General features: G+C 44.0%; 1 long non-coding RNA gene across 1 annotated transcript in view; it reads right to left on the bottom strand.

Annotated features, from left to right (window-relative positions):
• Positions 1-1,138: 1,138 nt before the first annotated feature.
• The window catches only part of LOC128419320 (uncharacterized), a 63,382-nt gene continuing 39,835 nt past the window's right edge, over positions 1,139-24,685 (bottom strand). The window contains exons 2-3 of the long non-coding RNA XR_008331835.1: positions 1,800-2,119; positions 1,139-1,235 (exon numbers count right to left, since the gene is read on the bottom strand). This is a non-coding gene — a long non-coding RNA (uncharacterized LOC128419320). The remainder of the gene's footprint in view (positions 1,236-1,799; positions 2,120-24,685) is intronic.

Genomic DNA, 24,685 nt, shown 5'->3' with positions numbered 1-24,685 from the left:
CCTGAGCCCCCAATGGTCTTTCTTGCCACACCCAAGACTGCTATAAATATCCGTAAAGCTTTCAAGGGTTTTCAAAACCACTGCAAAGCACATCCCAGGTTTCTTGGTCCTTTGCCATCGTCCTGAGGCACTCTGTAGCTTCTAAGTGCTAGTGAAACACTCATTTGCTAATTGAGATGGGATTCCTTGAAGATCATCCATTGTTTCACATGGTTAGAAAAGAAAAAGATGAGTACTTTTAATTATAGGCCTAGTCAAGGTTTTCCTATATGTTGTGGATAAATCTAGCTTGGAAAATACTCGGCCCTTTACAGAATTCTCCTACAAATGCACGAGTGAGCCTCGATTTGCTTCCTAAATATCCAGCTCATACAAATACTGGTACGTATGATACAAACGGCTGTGACATGGCTGTAAACAGAAATGAATTCCACTTTTCAAAGCCCTTGCAAGTGTGAGGCACAAGCAGATCTGAGTGACCTTGCACCACCCCCGCCTTAGCGCACGCGCTCCATTAACCCCCTGTCTGCTGAGAGCTGGAAGCAGAAATTAAGGACCCCACTGGGTGATTGATGCACTTCAGAGTAAAGCGCCATCACAGGCAGCCTCAAGGAAGACTCTCCTCACGAACAACATCACAAGACCAGAGGACATGGTCTTTGGCTACTATGGTATAACAGGAGCTCTTCCTTAGAATGTTCGGACTCTGAGAAATCTGTAACTGACTGATTTAGGCGGTCTAGTTTTTACATCTGGGAAACGGACAGCAAACCAAGCACCTCAGAGTTTTCCAGAGTACCTCTCATGTATTCCAGAGGTTAGGGATAGAGAAGGATTCTGGGGGAAAAGACTCATTACTGGGAAGGGTGGCAACAAAGAGGTGCTGTAGGGCCGGATTGTGCTCAACTGCCTCCTGGGTATTCTGGGACAGAGCAAGCTCTCCTCAGTCGAGCTGATATGCTGCCTTGTGGCAAGTGTTTGGGATTAAAACTAACAAAGATGGCTGCAAAGCAAAGCTGTAGCCAGGCCTGTATCTTTACCCGGCTGACTGGGAGCAGAAGCAGCTGAAGGGAAGGAAATGCAGGCAGGCAAGAGGGAGTTAAGTAAATAATTTTTTTTCCTTTTCTTTGTCGATATGTTTAGTTCTCTTCCTGCCAAGACTCATTTCACTCTGCTATCTTGTGAGAGACACATATGGTGCGGTGAAATTGCCATCCGAGAAAGCATGCCCCAGCCTGTTGAGACATCATCAAATAAGATTAAAGCAAAGCAAAAATAAAAAGATAGAACGATTCCCCCTCCCTTTTTTTTCTTTTTTGCAGCAAACATCTGATGAAAGTCAGTAAGGTACTTGAATGCTTCTAAAGGTTTTGTGGCTATTTCTTTACTTTGCCTGGTTAACAAAAAGGCAGAACAGGACTGGCCAATCTCCCCCTTTTACTTCTTCAAGTTAACAAAAAAAGTGCTTAATAGTATTGCTTTCAATTCTCCTCTGATAAATAGCACTTAAATGCACCAAAAACAGCTCTATTTCTCCATCGCTCCCTTCCTTTCCCGTTTCTGTCTTGGAGTATAATGTGTAAAGCCTTTGGGTACCAGTGTGCCATCCTCCCTCTGCAAAAGACAGCACCAGTTTTTAAAGGCTTTTTTTTTAAGGCTATGGCTATAATATCTGCTCTAGAAAAGAGAAATTGCCTTCCCCCTGGGAGCAGGCACATCATAACATGGAATCATAAAAAGCTGAGAAAAGCAACCCATTTCTCAGATGAGAAGATAAGAAATTTGTTTGGAATGCTTACATGTAGATCCATTTAATAGCCACTCCTCATTTGGTACCATTTTCAGGCCAAGGCATGAAAGGGAAAAGACTTGGATGTTTTCATGGCAGAAGAGTCATTTCCTGTGGTCCCACTTCTTCCAAAATGGAAACCTTGTTTCTGGGCACCTGAATTTCACTCACTTTGTCAGTCAATTACTTAAGGCTCTCCTTCTCTGGCTGGGCTGTTCCATGTTGAGGAGGCCTTCTTGAAATTGTTTTCATTCCTGTTTTTATTGATTGTGTTAAGGACAGTCCAAAGGAGAATAACAGTGAAGCCCACAGTCAGAACTGAAGCTGCCTCTGTAAGGGAGAATAGATGCATGTGGATGGAGCAGATATGAGCAGGCAGGCAGGAGATGCTGTAGTTGAGTCTGGAGGAACATGAGGGGCTGTCTTAGACCAAGTCAAACAAATAGGTTCATCCAACTCCATGTTGTCTACACTGAAGGGCAGCAGCTCCCTAGGGGTCCAGAGCACCTCCTAGGCATTTTAACTTGCTGCAGCTGTAAGGTGTATAATAATTTTCTATTTTTGCTTTATGGTTAAAGTATATTAATAAATAACAGCCCAGTGATGACAAGCAGGCCAGGAAAAAAGGGTGTGGGTTGTAATATCAACATTAAGACTGCTTAGCAATGGCGATGTCTGTCAAGTACCAAAGCCTTAGAGCCATCTCCACATTTTGATTTATAACTTCCTTTAGAAATTTCCAATTTACCTATTTCACCCCCTAAGGAATGCTATGAGTATGAACCCCCCTGCTGGCATGGGCCTTAGTACATATGTACCCCTTTTACTTCCCTGTTAGCAACCCTGGCCTCCACCTTCTCGTGTGAACACCAAATGATGGAATACAGTGGTACCTCTGGTTAAGTACTTAATTTGTTTCGGAGGTCCATTCTTAAGCTGAAACTGTTCTTAACCTGAAGCACCACTTTAGCTAATGGGGCCTCCTGCTGCCACCACACTGCCGGAGCACAATTTCTGTTCTCATCCTGAAGCAAAGTTCTTAACCCAAGGTAATATTTCTGGGTTAGCGGAGTCTGTAACCTAAAGCGTATGTAACCTGAAGCGTATGTAACCCGAGGTACCACTGTAATTGTGACTATCAAAACCGAAACAACACAGGGGTACAGGTGCTCATGTGGCAATTGCACACGCAGAAAATTCAGATCGGAGCAAACACAACTAGAAGACCATAAAAACAAATTTCATGGAGCTTAGAGCCAATTGCTTCAATAGCCTTGAGCAAGAATTAGAGGAGAGACCCAAAGAAAGAAAAGCCAGAGGAATATCCCCTGGGCCTAGACCCATGGATATGTAACAGGGGCTCGTGTGATATCATCACAACATTAACTTCTCTCCCTCCTGACCATGCCTGAAGTTGAGACTCAAAATACAAGTTATCTTCAGTTACTTCCAAGGGCCTATTGTGGAGCTCTCCACCAGTGGGACTTTTGCCTGCCTGCCATCCATTTTTCTGCCTTCCCCAGACATGTCCGAAAGCGGGGAGAATATGTGATTATTGTTCTCCAGAGAGGTGGAGGAAAGGTGTTTCAAAAAGTGACTTCATCCATATGTAAGCAGATGGTTTGTCTGGAGAGAATGAGAATGCAAACCTTACTCACTGGCGCATGCACACACAAACACACACATGCCCTTGGAGAGGCTGCTTGTTTTAAGTGGGCCCTTTTGCTTTCTGAATTGGTGGTGGAGATGTGTGTTATGTGTTGAAGAAAGCATGATGTACTCACACACCTCCTATTATGAATTACTGCACTTGATAATTATAGTAGGAAAGTGATCATCTGAGCATAGAGTTAATTTCAAAAGCCTCCTGTCAAATGTAGTTGGCTGAAGAGAACATATTTCTCATTTCATGGGAAGCCGACGATATAGCTCTTGTTTCAGAATTTCATAGTTAATATCTTCAACTTCTCTCGGAAGAGTCTCGCGTTATTTCAATTGCAAATTGAGTGTGTGTGTGGGAGAGTGGGAAATAGGTTGTGGTGAAAATGTTTTAAAAGGAATAAAAGTTGTGCTGAACTTGAAGGAAGGAAAGAAACCCTAAAACTACCCATCTGTTTTCACAGTGATGTGATTATGATAGAGCCAAGTCACATCCACCTGGCTGCCCCATGCAATGGTTAGGATTTGGTTGTGGACAGTGCTTTTTTCGGGGGGGGGGGCACAGGGGTACACATACCCCTAAACATTTTATGAATCTTTGTACTTTTGTCCATTTACTGTATTTTTTTTCCTGATTTGAACTATAAAATGGTGATTTTCTTGAGTCAAAATGAGACTATCCCTAAACATTTTTTTTAGAAAAAAAGCACTGGTTGTAGATATTCCCACACTAAAAAGAAAACATGAATTTGCACTGAATCTGAATTTTTGTTTGTTTTTTTAATCTGAATCTAATTTTTTGGCTCAGTCCCAAACATTTGGGTTTTGTATCATGGACACTTTAAATTTTTTGACCCATAAATAGGTTTTTTATTGAAAAGGGTGTTTGGTGCCTTCTCCCTAACTATTACGAGGCAGCCCTGTTTAGGGAAGTTTTTAATGTCTGATGCTGTATTGTTTTTAATATTTGGTTGGAAGCTGCCCAGAGTGGCTGGGGAAACCCAGCCAGATGGGCGGGGTATAAATAATAAAATAATAATAATAATAATAATAATAATAATAATAATAATTATTATTATTATTTCAACTTCTCTCTAGGCAGAACCTACAAAAGACTCATTTCACTGTGGATTTGTGAATTTGGGCTTACCTCCTCTCAGGCAAGGCAATCTCCTTCAGTGAAATGGGGTGAAGGAGAAGGTTTGCTGGACAACAGCAAAGGATAAAATGTTTGGTGGAGGGTGGAGGCCATCGCAAAGGGGGCTGGGGGAAAATAGAGCTATCTAAAATATGAACCTGTTGTAGGCTAAATCCACCTAAATGTCACATGTACAAATCAGACCAATAGTACCCTTCAAGTGTTAACAGGGGTGAGGGTGGGCAGGCAGGAGGGAATCTAACCCAGGTGGTTCTGTGGTTTGGGAACAGAGTTAGGGAGAATATATGCTGCTGATTAAGTTCCAAAAAATGGGGAGGGCAGCATAGCAAAAATATAAATCTATCACTATGGGCAGTAAATGGAAAGGGGTGCGTCAGAAGGGGGGGTAGCAGAAGCAGCCTGCCACCAGGAAAAGGTGAAGGAGAAGAAGGGGGGTGGAGAAAGAAAGAAAGCCGACCTCTGGCGCAATAATGGGGTGCAAACGTCTAAATCTCTCACATTTTATGGGCAACGTCTAATGCTTCTACCCCCTGCCATTATGACATTTCCACTGGCTCTGATCTTTATTTTCAGTTTTATTGCCCACTGAGTAACAGGTTTCTCCAAGAGTGAAAGAAAGAAAGCAGACTCCTCTAGGAAGCTGGGCAGTTGGAACTCAGGCAGCTCCCATCTCCGTCCTCTTGCTGGAGGGACAATTTCCCAGGCTCCATGTGGAACTCCAGCTAGGATCAGGCCCAAACAACCCTTGAGAGGGACAAGGCCAGGTCTTCAAGTGCAGGTTGAAAGCAGGTGTGTATGTTTTTGGGTGGGAGGGTGCTGTTTAAAGGGCCAGGGGGTGGGGGTTCAGACCCATACTTTCATCTCATCCATTTCTGTCCCCAGTCCTGCGCTCTGGGAACTTTTCTCCCAGCTAGACCCACTTCTGGTATTTCAGCTGAGATGCAAAGGGCCATGGGGCCAAAGTGCTGTGAGCAGCAGAGAGGGCACTTTGAGCCTCATTTGAGAAAGGGCAGAGCAGCAGGCCTCTCTTGCATGCTGTTTGGCCCCCAGTGATACCTTTGGCCTTGCCCTGTGTCTGTGTATGCTACAAGGAAGCCAGAGTGGCAGAGGGGGGCACAATGCAGCCAAAGGGAAGAGCTCTCAAGACCCACTCATTTTAATCAGAGAAAGAAGTTCATGCACCTTCAGTGCATCACCATGTGTTACTTGTACAAGCCACCAGTGATCCTGGGAGCCTTAAAGCAGTTATTCCTTCAGTCAGAGTTTGTGATGCAAATCTAAAGCCTGAAACTGGTCAGAATGCTCATCTGCATTACAAATGGCTGTCTTGTGCTTTCCTTTCTCCTTTTTAAGCACCATACAGAAGGAAGGAAGGAAAGAAGGAAGGAAGGAGCTTAAAAGTGATCTGAAATGCTCAGAAATGTGGAGAAAGAGTCAAGAATCTTTGTGGCCACAGCTGTCCCTCCTGCAGGAGGGGGTAGGAGGAACAACGGTGCAAAAGTTGCCTCACTGGATAGACATCTGGATCCCATTAGCTTACAAACCAGAGCATCCGCAAACTTGTCAGCTGAAACCCACAACAAAGCCTGGGGAGGCGATTTGCCTTCTGACAGGAACCCGGCTGCTCTGTTTTACAAGGCAAATATTATCTGTTCTCATTTCCAGGGCGCCACATTATTAAAAGCTGGATGTAATCTAAGAAATTAAAAAGGGCTTGTTTCATTTGACATTTCATCTCTTGAATTCCCCAGAGAAAGAAAAGCCCAATATGTGCCTGGGTCTTGCTTGTCAAGAATTGTCTTTTCACTTGTGAATCTGTTCTCCTCTGACCTGCCTTGTCGGGCAGCCAATCGCAGCACAGGGAAATGCACCTCCCTGTGGCTTGCGAGCCACACCCTCCCAGGGGCTGCAGCAGGAGGGAGCCTTTGCTTGCCACCCAAAGGGAAGAGGGTTTTTGTTTTGTTTTTACATAGAGGATATAGATTGCTTGCCTGCGAGGACACGCTGTGCAGTGGGCCAAATTCAAGCTAGAAATAGCTATGAGCATCCATAACTACGCTTCTGGATCAGGATGAGGCACCTGCTTTCCAATGATGCACCTGGAAGATCACAAGCCTCTTTGTCACCAGCATCTGGTATTCACAGATAGACTGTCTCTGGACACGGAAGACCGTCCATGAAAAGCTTATTATTGGCTGCATCCCATCGGATTATTCCTGAACCCTGAACGAAACTGGCTTGTGTGCTATCTTGAAGTCCCACAAATCGGGGCAAGGCTGCCAGATTATGCACCCCTCCCAGTCCCTTGCACCCTTGGAGCCCCACTGGGTTCTTGCACTTCTAACAGCTGCAATGGCACATGCCAGGAACTGGGTTTCTCCAACGAGGTACCCAGAGGAGCCTGCATGCCTCGGCCAGCCGCCCAGGATCAGTGGAGGAGTGGCCTCGGGAGCATGCAGATGGGCAGGCTCCCAGCTACTCCAAGCCAGAGTGGAGAGGTGCAATTTTTGCGCCCCTCCTGGGCCCATGCTCTTGACCAACCAGCCTCTTCACCAGGCCAGCCTGACCAACCACCAACCCCTGGCTGGGGGCTGAGCCATACAACTCCCTTGGCCCCTTTCTTGAGACAATGAGACTGACCTCCCCTACCTCCCCTTATTGTCTCTTTGTGGTTTCAACAGCTGTCAAATGGCTTAAGGCGGCACATCGCTCTTGAGCACTGTTTTGGTTCATTTGCAAGGATGAGGGACGGGTTTTTATTCAAACCGGGGCGGACTGTGAATGGTTCTCTACATAGTAAAGTCAACTTGGAAGAGCTTGACTGGGTTAAAAAAAAACAACAAAAAAAGGGACTGAGACTGTTTCCCTACTAAGGCATCCATGGGTAGCTGTTTTTGTCTCTGTACTTGTGTGTCTTAGTCCACACACTTTCAATTTTATTCCTCCAAAATCTGTATTGATGTTTCCCGTCCACAGGAGTGGGCGCTGCTTGATGAGATGTAGTCTTGCTGCTTTCTGTCCGTTCTCCCCCCCCCATCCACTATAAATTCCAGTAAGCTGAGGTCTGTTGTGGGCATGCATGCAAGTGTTTGTTTATCTATGCATGCAAACCTTTAAAAATAATAAATGGTTCAAAATAAAAGTTTTTCAGTCTACTAGATTTGCACAAAAGAAAAGTGAATAATAACAAAAATACTTGTGCTTCAGAAACCTGAGGTCCATTATGGGCAGGCAAGCAGGCATTTGTTTACCTGTGCATGCACACCTTTTTAAAAAAATTAAAACCAGGTTTTTTGATATACCAGATTATATATGTGTGTTAGAGAGAGAGAGAGATTCCAAGCCAGTCAAGGTTTTGGAATTGCTTACATGAAAGGCTGCTGCTTCCTTTCCTGCCTATTTCCCTTCTCACTTCCTGTACCTGCAAGGACACACTTTATTTTATTTTGAATACAGCTGCCTTGTGCAAGAGCAATTTTGTGCAGAACTGCTTTTAAAATTGGCACACTGCAAATGTGGCTTCAGCAACGAACAGCGGAAAAAAACCTTTTTGGCTGCTGGAAACAAAATGGAAATAGGAGTTGTGGCAGTAGACGGCACCCAGTGAAACCCTGCCACACATAGGGGGAGGGTGATCATCCACACAATGCACTCCACAGTCAGGTAACATGCAGTTTTATATTGGATTTTCTTCCTTTATCAGATCAAAAAACACTGCATTTCGTGGGGGCTGAGGAGAATGCCACAAAAAAATAAACACACAAGTAGCTCCAAATCCACATTAAACTCCAGTGTGGATGAGCTGCAAGTTGTTTAAATTGGCTGAGTCCTGCAGCTTGGGATTCAAAGTGGGTGAAACAACCAGCAAATGTTGGTCGGGGAAAAGGTCTCTCCTTTGGTTCTACGACCAAAATTCCCAGCTGAAACTCCTCTACAATGGTAGCTATACGATGAGCATGTCAGAGGTTCGTGCCACACTGAAGCAGCGGTGCAGGCGCCACTGTAACAAGTGGCCAAACCTTGGGGAGCAACAGGGCGAGTCCTCCAAACTGAACCCCCAGAATCCAGAGGCTCAAGTCAGAAGAAAAAGCAAAATGTCCACTCAAAGCCATCCAAATTGTGAAGGGATTGTTCAGCCAAGAGAAAGAGAGAGGGAGGGAGAGAGGGAGGGAGGGAGGGAGAGAGGGCAATAGAGAGGCTCCTGTTTGACATTCCTGCAGGCCTATTTATTAGTGGTGAAATACAAACCATGTTATCAAGAATCTCGAGGAAATGGATTGATGTTAAGTGATACTTCAGAATCCACCCCCTAGCAAAGCTGCTACACCATTGCAGGCAGATAAGTGGAAAATCCTTCCTGCAGACGGCGGAGATGCTGTAAAGCCTTTGGATGCATTTCTGCAGCAAAATACCAAGCAGCCTTGGGTACCTTGGGGGGTTGGGGAGGAGACAAAGTACATGAAGACTGCAGAGGAATGTTACGAAATCAAGCTAATAATCTTGAAATGTCATAACATGGTGTTCAAAGTCAGTCTCGATGTTATGAATCTCTGTTTTTTACGGAACACTCATTGCTCTTGAATGGACCTCCTACAGAAGTGAGGGGTTCAAGAAGAATGATATTCGCTTGATTCATAATCCAGCGGCAACACAGGTGCAACCTAGAGCTCCTCCCTGGCATAAGCAGGTAATGTTTTTGGGTCCAAAAAGGAGGTCCTTGAGCTTGCAACACAAAGACCACTGGAGCTGCTAGGGTGGCCTTTGGCAAAACCACACCTGCATCATAGCCTTGGAGGTATCTGTTCTCTGCAGTGGGACCTCTGCTAACAGCGGCACCTTGGCTGGCCCAGGCCCCTTCTGTCGGCTGCCTTCCAGATAGTTGGGCTGCTGTTCATCCCCCTGCTGAGAAGCCACCCCCCCATGTCACAGCCCTGATCCATGTGACACCTGGGAGAAAGCCCTGGAAACAGAGCTCCCCACAGTGGGCAGGAAGCAAGAGCACCCCCTAAGACAAGGGTAGGCAACCTGAGGCCAGGGGGCCAGATGCGGTCCAATCATCTTCTCAATCTGGCCCACGGACGATCCGGGAATCAGTGTGTTTTTACATGAGTAGAATGTGTGCTTTTATTTAAAATGCATCTCTGGGTTATTTGTGGGGTCAGGAATTTGTTCATATTTTTTTCAAAATATAGTCCACCACATGGTGGACCGGCCCATGGCTGAAAAATATTGCTGACCCCTGCCCTAAGCAAACACCCCACATCCCACCCCACAGTGTATGCAATTTTTTATTTTTATTTTTTGAAAAATGTGCTGCTGTACGGAAGGCCAGGGTCTCTGAGACACACATGCAAGAATGTGCATCTATTGCTTTCTATATCAGGAAAACCATCTAAAAATTAAATGTAGGGAATGGGAAAGGAGGAAAAAAAACCCCAGGATCCGTTATGGCTTCCAAAAATCACACCCCTTTGGAAATCAGGAAAATGTGCCTGGAATCCTGAGAATCCCTGCCTGAAAAGTGGTGGTTTTTTGGTGGGTGGGGTGGAGCTGGGAAGAGATAACTAAATTCCATTATGTTCCTTTCCTTCGAAAACCATGTATACAACTCAACTAACACGCATTAGAAACATCCCTCTCTGCCTTTGATCCTTTCTCATCCTGGCTGTGTGGAGCTCAGTCTTCCTTCGGTTGCTCCTTTGTGCCTTTGGAAGGGCCGTGGGGGGGGGGCGGGAGTGGCTGCTCCGCTGGTTAGCTGGGGAGGCTCAAAGCCTGGGCAGGACTCAGATGCAACAAATAGCTTGCACCGAAATGCATGTTCTCCCCCACCCAGACACCCCAGACATTCAGCTGGGGGGGTTGAGGTGGGCTGAGGACAAACATCCCACCCCCACAATACAAGTAACGTTTCAAGCGGCTCATTCATTCAATGAAGATGCCATCTCACAGAAGAGCTCTGCTGATGGCGGATGGCTATTCATGGGAGGGTCCTGCTGGGGGGGGGGGCTTGTACACACCCTCCCCCGCTTCCCCCCACGCAGGCAACCAAGTGGCTTGCCTTTGCAAGGCCTGGGTCCTCGGCAGGATGCTTCCACTTTCAGACCTATCAAAGGAATCTCCGAACAAATTACACGGTGAATTAGAGTCCCTGCTCTGCCTCCCCCCTCCCCCGCCGCCCGCTTCCCGTTCTGCACGGACAGCAGCCGCGGAGCACCCGGGAAATCCTGCCAGATAAGCAGATTACGGACGGGCAGGTGCCAAGAGGCGACTCTTGAATTTCACAGCCCAACTTCTGAGGCGAGATCAGTTCATCTCTCTCTAAGATGGGTCACAGGCGGACCAGGCTGTTTTAATTAACGCGCCAATTCGCGAGCGGAACAAACCGCGGAGCAGCCCGCGCGCGCGGAAGGAGGCTCCTGCACCTCTCCCTGCAACAGCCGGGGGGGGCAGCGTGGAGGGGGGGGGGGCGCTGCTGTGGGGCTTTTCACAGAAGCCTTCCCTGTGGGCTGCTTTCCGGCAGCTCATCGGGTTGCTGGCGATGACCTGAATAACAAAGCCAGAGAGAAAGGACAAAACGCGGAAAACAAATTAGCATTTTTAAAATAAAAGGGGGTGGGGGGAAAGAGCCTGGCTTTTAATCCTATTAAGATCGGGGCTTCTTCCCTTTCTAGGTTCTCTGAAAGAGAGATCCCGATGCCTCTGCTATTACCATAAGTGCTGAAATCAGCGCTTTCTTTGACAGAAGTTGTTAATATTTGGAAACGGCCAGAATTCCAGCCCCGACTTTGATTGTTATTCCAGGCTCCCCTCGCCGGTGCCAAGGTCACCGGGAGATCCACCTGCGCGCCGCGCGCAGCCCAGGCGCCGGGCCGCAGTGCATGTATAATTGAACACCAGCCTCTCCAGGACCTCCCTGCATCCCGAAAATTATTTTATTACAATAACAAATTGGTTTCAAAATCATGCATTATGGATTCTGAAATTAGGTCTGCCAACGGAACCTGGAAACACAAACACGCACTTCAGCCACGGAAGGTCCCGAGGAAAAAAACCGCAAGATGGATGGGGGTGGGGAGGGGGAGGAGGGGGCGCTGTGTGTGTGTCAGGACGAGAAGAACATTCATTCCGCCTGTAAACTCCTCAAACTCTTCTTTTATTACCCTTAATCGACAGAGTTAACAAGAACAAAGCACTCCTTGGGCACGAGAAGTGCGTAGGAATCCCATCGCACCTCTTCCTGCATTGCAGGGGGTTGGACTAGATGACCCTTGGTTGACCCTTGATTCTACCCCCCCCTTCTTCAGGCAGGGACTCTGCAGCCAGATGGGGCTGTTCTGCACAACCCAGGACTGCTGCTGCCATTCAAGCTCTTGCTGCTAAACGCCCTGCCCCCAAGGCAGCTTTTAGGAAGCCCTGCAGGTATTCTCCCCCGAAAGGGTTAACCTTGGCTTCTCTGCACCAGCCGGGCCTGCCCTGCCCAGCTAATGCACTTCTGTGATAGACGGTTGTCTCTTATTTGCAAATTTCATTTTAAGTTAAATATACATTGATTTAGCATCCTTTTACAGCACAAATATTCTTTTTTCTCATGCAAAATAAGCATGTTTCTTGGTCAACTGACATTTTGTGAAAATGGAGTTGAGGTAGCTATTTATGAATAATTAAGGCTAAAATGTTTTTCTGATCCCCTCAATGTCTTTTTATTTTAAAACATTTATATCATGTCAGAAAGGACTTGTTGTACCAAAAAGTAAGCTTTCCATTAAAATAATGCGGAAAATGACATCTCTAATGTTCCTAATAGTACCTACGGCTTCTCAGCTGTATTCTGGATCCCCGCTTGCAAGCGAGCAAGGGAGGAGGCAGGCGGATGGACGGACGGACAGGCAGGCAGGCAGCCTTCCTTCTGTTCTTAAGGGGGGGGGGAGTTCATTTTCTGCCTTATTCACTCTGGTGTTAAAAGACTTCATTTGAAATATTTACAATGTGACAAAAAGCCCCAACTAAGAACTCTTTTTTAAAGTACTTACGCTGGCCAAACCCTTTCCGATTTTCAGGAGAGTGCATTTTTCTATTAATGGGAGAAATGCAAATTGACAGAAATTGCCATTAGTTTTAAATGGTTTGGTTTTATATATTTATATCTATATGGAGACATTTTAAAAAAGAAAGAAATTGGAAGAACATGTTGCAAGCCCATATGATGTTTTAATATTACCAGTCCTAACAGTGCAGTGGTTACCTGCCATTCCTCATCCATATAGGCATTTTCTGGCAGAAAAAGAATCAGAACAGAATTAAAAAGTTTGAAGATTTTAACGAAGGACATTCTAAGAGAAAACATAAATGTCTGTCTTCCCTTTCTGAAGGCATTTGTAAGCATGCTTTGTTTTTCCTCTAAAGAAATGTCTGTAGAAAAACTGATCTGTAATTTCATTTAGAAGCAATGAAGGGAGTAATTTTTTCCCCTTTAGTGAAATTAAGATGAATAATTATCTCTAATCTAATCAGTATTATCTGAAAAAAGATGTTAAACAGCTTAATTTTTGTGATTTCTTTAAAAGCCTCTTTTGATGCTATTTAGACTGACATGCTGAAGGGTGGCTTTTCTAAAGAAACAATTAAGAAATTGTTGATAGTTATTAAACGTTACTGGCAATTCTGAACAATTATAAATGCATTTTTTAAAAAAAAAACGTTTCTGATTTTTTACACACATGCTTAAATATCAGACAGTTAAAAGGAGTAGAAAGAACAATTTGCCAAATCTATTATTGTACAAAATAAAAACAGGATTCATAAGAGAAGCAATTTCTCCCATGATGGGTGTATGTGTGTGTGTGTGTATTTGAAAATCTATTAAATTGGGGGTGGTAACTAATGTTCCCTGCATATTTGGTTATCAATATTTTTTTTAAAAAATTCAGCTGAGGGCTATTTTAAGCTGACTGTTACAAGCCTACTCTTTTAAATGTTATTAAAGTCTGCTTCCACGTGCATGGATTCCTCGCATCTCACCACAAGCACCATTTCAGAAAAGGGGGGGAAATAAAGTCAAAATTATCCTCTCATCTAGAGAAAGCAGAGAACTGCCCCCTGTTCCTGGTCAAGATTTCCCAGGGGGAGGACTGGGAGCTGTGTTGGTGAGGATCTAACGAAGAGAACTGCGTGGAACAATATTTCCCCTGCCATAAAGGCGGCTCCGCAGCAGGTTCACAAGATTTCCAAATCGGCACAAAGGATTAGAGGGGGAAATGGACGGGGTGGACGACATGGTCTCGAGGGCAAGCCCCCTGGAGTTTCATCCCAAGCTTAGTCTAACGGGAGAGGCGGCTGCTCATGAGAAGGCAAGCAGGCCAAAGCTCGGCTGGCTGCAGCAGAAGCCCAGGGTTGAAGGGGTCACTTCACAGGGAGAAAGACAGAAAAGAAGATGAGCCACAGTAAAAAGAGGGAGCCTGATGTGGTGCACAGAGGCAGCCCAGCCGCCTCTCTTAGCAGCAGCTGTGCTGGCAACTCGGCTGACTGACACCATTAACTGGTTGCCATTTGGAACCCAGAACATCCCCTTGCAGCAGCACCAGGCGAGAAGCTGGCTGCCAGGAAAGGGGGAAAGTTTGACACTGCATCCGCCAAGCAACCTCACATCAAAGGTTTCACAAATAACATAACAATAAAGACACTTGTTGTTCTTCAGGATGGTAAACCTCTGCTTTCTCTTTATGCATCAGATTCTGCCAGTTCTCTCTCTCTCTCTGATTTTCCATGGCCAGCCTTCAGACAGAAATTCAGACACAGAAAAGAGGAGGGAATACTGTCTGCAGCGGGGTTCCCTCCTCTTCTTCTGCAAATTCTCTTATTTCCCTGGTCAGCTGCAATGCAAAAGGCAATTCCCTTCCTAAACATCATATAAAGCTAGCGGAGGGTGGTCCCTGATTAGCACGAAAACCTGCAGAAAAGGGCAACGGCTGCCAGCACCCATGGCAGCAACAAGCAGCTAAACCAGCCTAGGGCACACTCCGCAAGGAGCACCTCACATGCAAGCCCTGCATCCTTCTGCACAGTAGCCATCTGCATTAATGCAGCCCAGGCTGGACCAACGGAATTGTCCTCCTTGATGAGGACAATCCAGTCACTGTTTTCAGGTGTGATTCAACCACATACTGGCAAATTCAGATTGCGTTATTACAGTTGTTCAGGAAGTCTTGTGCAAGAAATCAGCCTCCCCAAAGATCAGACTTTTAAGGAGGAAAATGAAAAGCAAACTGGAAAATGCAGGAATAACACTTGCTTTGATGCAACATCATCTAATCTCCCCACAAATGAAAGAGAAGCAACAAATTAAATAGCCAGCCTCATTTAATCTCCCTGCAAATGAATCGGGATGAACACTCAGTAAACAGGTTGTCTGGAAGTGAAATCAAACAACAATTTACCTAAGGGTGAAAACACCACTTTTGGCAAAGCATTTCTCCCACCAGGAAATAATAATTATTAGTAGCTGCTGTTTCCCCCCCTCCATTTTACAATTTATATAAAACGCAGAGAACAGTTATAACAGAGGAAAATTAAAACATGAAAAACAAAACTGTAAAATGGGCATGTACAATAAGCACAGTTACATGTGAGTTAAAATAAAGTCCAAATCATAAAAGAAAAAAAGTGAGAATAAATGTTGTCTTCATGAAAAGACTATCAACATTATTTGATTATCAAGTATAGTTCCAGATTTGCCAGGCTGGTGACAAGGGTTGAAAATGATGGCTTCATTCTATATATAATAAAGGAATGCCAAATCATATAAAATGTGTCTGGAGGTTTTAGGCCTTGTTGAAATTATGTGTAATTCTCTCCATTATAGGTATATTCCAGAGTGTGTGATACAGTACTAGTTATTTTTATTAAATATTATTATTTATGATGATGATCTGCTGTTCCCTAAGGGGCAAGGCAGTTTACAATGTGTAAATAGAGAACACGGCAACCAGAGTTTAAACTAAACTCTGCCCTTGAACTCCTCTCCTCCCTGCCAGGCCACATCCCTGTCCACTTGCCCTGCTAACTCTTTTGAACATAACATTCTTTTGTCCTGTGACCATGGAAAGGATTCTTCCTCTCCTTCAGCATACCTGTACCAAGATTTTCTTGGCTGTCGCATTCTGTGTTGGTGACTAAGAAGTCATGCATATCTTGCTACTTTTTAATCATTCCTGTGTCAGATTTTCCCATGTTCCTTCTACAATTGTGCACTGATCATCATCATAATGATAATGGTGATCACTGCCATCCCTCAGCTGCAGGAATGGGCAGCAAAAAAGCACAGCCTGCTGTTCATGCACTACCTAGAGGTTGCTGGGTGCTATACACATCTTTCTAAATTATTATTATTATTATTTTATTTATTAAACTTATTAGTCAACAATTTGCCACAGCAACGCAAAGGAACTTACAATAATTTTAGCAAACACATACATACATGAAAATAGCGTTTAAAAAAAGAGTAAAATACAATTCTATTTTTTAAAAAACCACCCTCGAATTAAACATCCCACGCATGCAAAAAGGCTACAGATAAGTAAAAGTGAAAGGCCTGATGGAAAATATGTTTTTGCAGTGTGTGTCCCCAAATAAGCTCCACCGTACAGCTCAGAAAGAGCGGCAAATGCAAAGAGAGCTGGGCTGCCTAATGGAAGCAGAGTGATCCTGCCCTCATTGTTGCTTTCCAAAAATGTGGAGCTTCTGGAAAGTTCACTTCTCTCTGCTTGCAGTTCAGAGTCTCCATCTCCTTTCCCTCTGATAGGTTTCGGGTGAAATGTCAGGCCATGATAGCGATGTGCTTGCTGTTCTATTACAAACCCTTTTCCCTCAGTGGCTTTTAAAGGCACATTCAGCTCCCATCCCCCCCTTGCCCCTGAGTCAGGGGGAGCTCACCCCTGGCACGGGTGGGGACCCCTGGCCATATCTCATGCTCCCAAGCAGGCGCCCTGGCAACCGTAAATCCAAGCCACTGTAATTCTCGTCCTGGACGGGCGTACATTTTAAACAGCTACTTAAGGGGAGGCAAGCGCCAAGTGCTCCGGCAGGGACCACGCTGAGTTTTGCTTTCCTTTTATTGTGCCTTTTAGGTTTTTATTGGGGTTGATTCATTATGCGCCGTGGACTCTATAGGAACAGGCCATTTCTCAACTTAACAGGTTTACAGGGAAATTATAGTTTTTAAAGCCTAAAGGTCCAGGGTGGGGGGAACCAACTGAACTACAGCATTTGCCCCATGGATAGAAAGGGGAGAGAATATGCCCCTTTCTGCTCTCCCACCTCCAATCAGGCCCCTCCAGCGGCTCCTTCAGCTTTGGATGGATTCGCCTGGTAAAGGAGACTGGAGGAGGAAAGAAGGGAAGGCATCAGCAGCACAGGGAGAAAGGAGGAGAGAGCTGGGGGGGGTGCATCATAGAAGCAGGATGAGAAATTTTGAGACATTTCTGGCGGTTGCACTGAAACAATCTCTTCTGATACTAGGGGGTGGGGAATTAAACTCAGTTTGCATTTAAAGGCAAACCCACTTAATCTGCGCTTTCTGACACAATGCAGCACCTGAAATGCAGCCATCCTTTGAAATTCACAAATCTCCAGATTTTGCAATGCTGCCTTGCAGCCAAGTCATGTGTGCAACTTGGGAGAAGTCTGCACACAAATGCATTATATTAGAGAAAATTGCTTTGCACACATGTGTATATGAGGCAAAATATACACATACCAGGAGAAATTCTTCCCAAAATCCTGATGAGAAAACGAGAATTTTCACTGAAGAAAATTTTTGTTTTCTTTAAAAAATAAATAAATCACCAATTGATGCAAAGAACTAAACAATGGGAAAATGAAAAAAATGGAAGTTGACAGATTTGCCCACCCCCAGTGATACCCTCTGGGGTAGTGTCAGGTGAGGCACATGGAGCTCAGTGCAAGAGAACCCTGTCTCCCACTCTCTTTCATGTTGTGGGGTGGGAAGAGTTCTACAAAGTCTGTGGTGCAGCCTAATCCTAGGCTTGCTTACTTGGAAGCAAGCCTCTCTGCATTAATCCCAAGTAGGTCTGGACAGGGCTGCACCTCTAGGGGCCCAAAGTGACACATCTTGAAACACGCAAGCTTGGCCTCAGCCCCTTGTGTGTTGTTGCAAGGTGTCCCAGCAGAGCACCTCTCTTGGGCCAGGTGTGGCTGTTTCTCTGGCACTCCTGAAAACGATGTTGCTGTCCAGATGGAGTGGGTGGGCTCCTGATAAGTGCACTCTGTCACCACTTCGCCATAGGACACCCAAAACGGCTCTTCCCCAAGGCTGGAAAAATATGTGAAATTCCTCAATCAATCCCAAATGCCTAAGAGGCAGTCCCATATAGAAATAAGAAAAGTACAGTGGTACCTCGGGTTACATACGCTTCAGGTTACAGACTCCGCTAACCCAGAAATAGTATCTCGGGTTAAGAACTTTGCTTCAGGATGAGAACAGAAATCGTTCAGCAGTGGCGCAGCAGCAGCGGGAGGCCCCATTAGCTTAAGTCATGCTTCAGGTTAAGAACAGTTTCAGGTTAAGAACGGACCTCCGGAACGAATTAAGTACGTAACCAGAAGTACCACTGTATACACATGGTTTAGCTTCATCAGCTCCAAAGTCTTCCAAAGTCCTGGTCAGCCTGGAAGTATCAGCATGTTTAAAAGGCATATATCCTCTTGTTTTATTTCATTCCCCCTCTTTTCAGTTCCTGCTTAAGGAATGACAGGCAGGCCCTGTACATACAATTTAATCCTTTAAAGAATCAGTGGGCCTCACATCAATCAAGCCTTCATAAACTTGCAAAAACAATATTGTGATTCCATCAGAGGTAAAGCCCTGAATTTCCCTGCTAATTAATGCAGGGTCACTATGGCCATGGTCAAATATTTACCCCTTAGCCAGCACTCCAGGCCTTGGGACGACCACCAAGGACCTGAGTAGTGAGTAAGAATTGATTATGGATCTGTTGTCATTGCAGCAAAGCGGCATTTGCAGATCAACGGTCTTGCAAAGAAGGTGGTGGCCTCAGATCGGAGACCTTCCCAGCGTCTCTGCTTTCCCTTCAGCCATGAAGAGGACACTTAAGAGAAAGTAGAAATCCCCATGCTAAGGAAGTGTTGGGGGGCCTAAAGGCACAGGATGCAACGTCTTGTCTTGGCCACAGCCAAGCAGGTGTGGGTCTTGTTAGTGCCTGGGTTGGGTGCAACTGGCACAAACATACGGAGTAGAAGAAAGAGGGGATACAAATGGAATATTGACTTTAGCCTGGATTTCCACTCTAAGCAGAGTCAAAATGTGGAGTGAAATGCATGTAGCAGGCACTATTTGTAAAGAGATGTCTGCTTAATTTTGCTACTGGAGGAGGAGCTGTAAGTCATTGCAGAATCAGGGTCAGAGGCCAAGTTCAGGGTGAAAGCAGCTGTGCAGATAGTTCTTTATTCCTGATATAGGTTTTGATATATGATTTTCCCCCAAGGGACAATATTCTGTTACTGTTGTTTTTAAAAACCTGTCAAAATGCTTGCCCTCTTTTCTCTTCAACCGCTTTTCTTTGCAAGGCCCTTCCTCACTCACTTGCATCAGGCTAGGGCTTCTTCTGTGCCCCCTCCAGCCTAGCATGAGAATCTCCACAGGTGACTGGGAGAAGCTCTGACTGGCCTCCCTTTAAAGGTGTTGTAGGGATGGATTTTGAAATCTATGCACACATCTCCAGTTAATAATCTGGCTTCTCAAGCATCTATTATTTAAAAAGCAGTGCAGCTCATCTTTAAGGGATGTGTGATATACAGTATATCCTGTAGGTGTACATCTCTCTCTGACTACCTGGATAGCATGTGTCTATTGATCTGCAGGTCTCTATCCACCCATGAATGCCAATAAAACTTCCACCCCCGAGAAAGAAAAAGAAAGGGCTTGGAAATGTTTGCGCAGCTCAGAAATGCTTAAGAACAGAACAGTAAAAAAAAAACCACAAAAAACCCTTGATGGAAGGCAAAAGCCATAATGAATTTGCCTTCTCATGCCACCCTCTCCGAAACCTCCATGTGATGCAATGAGAAAGCAAGATATGTGTGGGAGGTGTACAGAGGGATGTGGTTGCTGGAAAACGTGTTGCAGAAGAGTCTTTTTGTTTACTGCTTCCTGGATCATGCCCCCACCTGCTCTCATTTTGCAAATTGCATGCCATGAGTTTACTCCAGCACACCTTTCTTGGACAACATTCTCTCCACACAATCCCACCTGCAATTTCTGCACTTCTGTCCACACCACTATCAAGCAGAAGGTGGTCAATCCAGGATCGTGCTCTTTAGAAATTCCTCTAAGAAGCAATCAAAAAGTGGCACTAGGAGCTAAATAGTTAAGAGAGCACATTAAAAGAGCTTATCTTGCTTTTAAAAATTAAAAAAAGCATTTTCTCCTCTTAACACTTTTTAACATCTAAATGTGGGCAGCTTAAATGGGAGGTCATCCTCATGAGACACTTGATGGTTTCCATTCTTGTCCAGCACAGCACCATTTGAAACAGAGGTCTAATTTTGCAGAGGTCCCATTTAGGGGAGGAGGTTTGTGCATACAGTGCCTGGGAAATCTACCCAATTAACACTTTGAGAGTGAGGGATAAGGAGGGGGGTGGAGAAAAATTTGACATTTCAAGGTGAATCTATTATATTTGAAGTTTCTGAAATAATATGAGAACCAAAACACAACCAACCATTGAAATTCACACCTCTCTGAATTTTGCAGTGCAGCTCTCCCCCAACCTGTGTCTACAAAATTGCATAGTTGAGGAGAAAGTGTGCTTAAAAGTACCGGTAAATGCATTAGCAAAAATAATATAAAAATGCACGTTAGTAAAAAATGCATACAAAAATGCAAAATTAGAAATTCACAATGAAATGCTGAAGAACTTTCATGAGGATGTTTTTGAAACAAATTTTGTGATTTGCTGAGAAATGTGGAGAGTTTAAGAATGGAAAAATGAAAAACAGGGAGAAGAACTGAAGTGGATAGATAATTGAATCCCTGCAGTGCAGGGTTTGCTTCAAGAGCACCACCACTTCCTTCTTCCAGCAGTGCTGATTTTCTTTGGCCAGATTCACTCCAATGTAAATTGTTTACATGGAAGTCACATCCATTGAGAAGGGTCATAGCTCAGTGGTAAAGCCCAGGTAGAGCTGCATGCAGAAGACCCCAGGTTCAAAACCCTCGCATTTCCAGGTATGACTGAAACCCTGGAGAGCCATTGCTGCCAGTCAGTGTAGACCATACTGAGATAAATGGACCAGGGGTCCAACTCTGTATAAGGCAAGTTCTGCAAGTTCCAGGTGCAGTTTGCCATGGGTCAGGAAGGTAGACTCATTTGGCAGTGACTTCCTGCCATGTGCAATCACAATAGAACAGGCACACTGTGTGTATGCCTCACACACGATAACATGATATGATATAAATCCTGCATGCAATGCTATATATATAGCGTGGAGAACTATAAAATAATAGTATTAGGAAGCTGTTGGTTCTTTTCCTTGCAAGGAAGACATTCTTCTTTACTTTGAGGGTTGACATATGAGATGTAAATTTTTAGGGCCCATCTTATTTTTGTAATATTAAGGTGTTTTAGAACTGTTTTTAATATTATTATGTTTAAATTGTTGCAACCCACCCTGGGACCTTAAGGTGAAGGGCAGATAATACAGTGCAACAACAACAAGAATAATAGAATAATAATATTAAAAACAAACATGTATGAAGCAATGTTTGTGGGGGGGGGGCAGAATCTGCACTTAATTTTTTTAAAAGCATCCCTCAGAATTAAAAACAGGAATCCTCACGCATTTGTTCTGAAAATGCATTTTTAGCAGCCCTCATCCCTGCAAAGGAGAACTATTTTGGCTTTCAGAATGTATGTCATAATAACTCTCCTCCCTCCACTCTCAGCTTCAGAAGGTAGGAGTGAAACTAATGGCAGAGAATCAGATTTGGGCTAAGCATTAGGAGCCCCTTCTAAACTGTACAAGCGGCTTGACAGTGGAACCTACAGCCTCCTTGGGAGATGCTGGACTCTTCTAAGTGACTTCTAACTCTATGGTCGTAACCCTCAAAGGTGTACCTACTGGCAAATACCACAGAGACACATACCTGTGGCTCCCTTGGAAGGCTCCACCTGAAAACACCTTGCTATCTGATAAACCACATAGAATCAGGCAGGGTGTCATCTCTGTGGCATACAGGACAAACAAGGTATGATCCTGCTGCCTAGCAAAACTGACCAATTATTATTACTACTATATTTATTTATATCCCACCTTTTCCCCAAACCACAACTCAAGGCAGCTTACATAAATCAAAACAGCACTGATAAAAAAACCCCAAAAAGTTAACATATAGAAGGTAATTGTTAGAAAGTAATTAAAATCTAACAGAATTAAAATGATATAAAAACAATTCTATTAAAAGACAGATAATAAAAACAGAACAGCACTACTGAAACACTTTACTTAATAATAATAAAAAGTCAGTTCCTGTTGGAATAAAAGTCTTCAACTGCCAATGGAAAGACAAGGAGGGAGCTAGTCCAGCATCTGTAGAAAGGGAGTTCCAAAGTCTGGGAGCAGCCACCCAGAAGAAACATCTGGCTGTTTGGAGTGGGTTGGGGGACTGCAGTTCAGATTCACAAGCCTCAGAAAGCACAAAATTTGGCCTGGTGCTTGTGAACTACTGGGCCCCTCACAGGTAAAATCTTCAGGGTGCAAACTGATATCAAGCAATTGGGGGGGCGGCAAGCACAGATTCCTGGAAGTCTTGATCTGCTTTGCACAAAGTGGTCTCCATTTCGTGCCGTTGCATGACATGCGGAGACTGATCTGAGAGCAACAGATCAGCCTCCTGTGATATTTCTTAGGCTTTTATTTACGTCACGATTTCAAAAGAACTTTGGAAGCTTTCTGTTATTTCCCCATATGTGCAGGTGGATAATTGAATAAATAAAAGATACTACAGCATTCTTTGCTCCGCCTGTCAAAGGCTGAATCAGCTTCTCCATCCCTGACATCTGTGGGAGGCTATTGTGAAGGACACCGCCTCCGATACAGCTTCCGAGAACACGGAAATCCTGCACTCGGTCCTTGGCCAAATGTAGCTGCTAACTTGTTCTGATTATTTTGCTTGGAAATGTCCAAGAAACATTAGCAATTTCTTTTAGATGGACAACCTGCACAATTCTTTATTTATTTGAGCCTGTTAGGGGGGGGGGAATATTACTGCTATTAAATAAATGTTGGAATCATTGTTTCTCTGTTCAGCATTACAATGTCAGCATTGCCCATTTCCAGAGCAGCTTTTGGTTTATAAAGTGCTTTTTAATTCTATGCACTATAGTTTTTTTGTAGTCCAAAATTAAAGTAATTCAAACATTTAAAATTGAAGGCTGCTGAATAGAAAAAGCTTCACCTTTGCTTTTCAAGAGAACAGCATAAAACTCAAAGTGATGCAGCTCTTAGTAAACACTTTTAAGTATAACTGATTGCAGAGGGGCACCTGGCATGTAAATAAATATGTGTTATTTGGGTGGGTGGGAATCACAGGGTGGGCAAATCTGTTGATTTAAGCTCATCCTAATTTTCCAATCTTAAATTCAGTTCTCCACATTTCCATATCAGTTTCCACTTTTTAAAAAAAACCTCATGGAAAATTCATCAGCATTTTAGTGTGAATTTCTCCTAACATACAAATATCTGTACAATTTTGATAAATATCCAAATTTTCATGTAACAGTATTACCTAATATAATGCATATTATGTATATTGCGTTCATAAATATATGATTTTTTTTACACATTACCTGGCTGGAAAACTGCACTGCAAAATTCGGAGCAGTGCAAATTTTGAAGGCTGGTTGTGTTTTAGTACCTGTATTGTTTCAGAAAATGTGGCTTAGGTAGATTTAGGCAAATACAAAGTGCATCAAATTTCCCCCTCATTACTAATGGGAATCTGAGGCCAAAATCAGTCAAAAGAGTTGCACAAGACAAGGCAGTCAAGTGGGGGAAAGGAAAGAAAACCAAATTGCACAAAAGATAAAAGAAGAATATAAGGGTGAAGAAAGGGCATCTATATTGAAAGAAAATGAAAAGGAGGCAAAGGTTTTAAAGGAACTATTAATTTGTGAACTATGTTGTCAGCAAAACCTGAAAAGTTGAATTAAAAGAAGGAGGACTCTGGGGGAGGGAGAGGCTGCCAGAGGAGGATCAATTAAACCAAAAATTAAACCTCAACATGTAATATGTGAGAAGAGCAAAGATCAAGTGAATCTCAGCTGTTTGCCAAACTTTAGAGAGAGGAGGAACCGGAGGCTGGCCTTCAAGTGGCAAGCCCTTCTGCCTGGTTCTCCGGCAGCCCACATGGAATTATCCTAATCCTCAACTAGCTGCAGTTAAGCAGAACACTCCAATAGATATTCAGGGCACTTGGAATAATCGGAGGGGTTGGGGAGCTCACTCTGATAACACCTTCCAAAGGTAGGCCTGCCTTTGGGCTCACCTCTCCACCACCAGCTGGCTGAGTTATTCTCACTTTTATGCCAACATTGCACTTTTGCTTCTTCCAGCTTTCCTGAAATCCCCACACCTTTGAGATAGAAATGGAAGAACATTTCCTAGAAAATTCATCTTCTTTTGGTAAAAAGAAGAGTATCTGGGTAAAAGCAACCAGTGAATGACTGGACCATTAGGTCATGCAAAGGCCTATGTGGGGCCACCTCTCCACACAGGTGAAGGAAACTCCAGCTGGTGCCAAATCTCTGTTTCTAGGTTCCACACAAATGCCATTTATTTACCCAGCTGTTTTAAAATACTCAGTCCTTTCCGAGTTCCATTATCAATTGCTGGTTTTATTATTTCCTCTCCTGCTGTTTTAGTTTTTGGTTGTATTAATTGTCAATTCATATTTGTAAGCCGCTCTGGAAGTTTTGAAAACTGAAATGTAGGGTAAAAATATTGTAATGAATAGTAAATCCATGCATCCGTTTATTAGAAATTGT

The sequence above is a fragment of the Podarcis raffonei genome, chromosome 8 (genome assembly GCF_027172205.1).
Source record: "Podarcis raffonei isolate rPodRaf1 chromosome 8, rPodRaf1.pri, whole genome shotgun sequence".
Lineage (NCBI taxonomy): Eukaryota > Metazoa > Chordata > Lepidosauria > Squamata > Lacertidae > Podarcis > Podarcis raffonei.
Note: the sequence above shows the minus strand (reverse complement) of the source record. Positions and strands in the feature narration are given on the sequence as shown.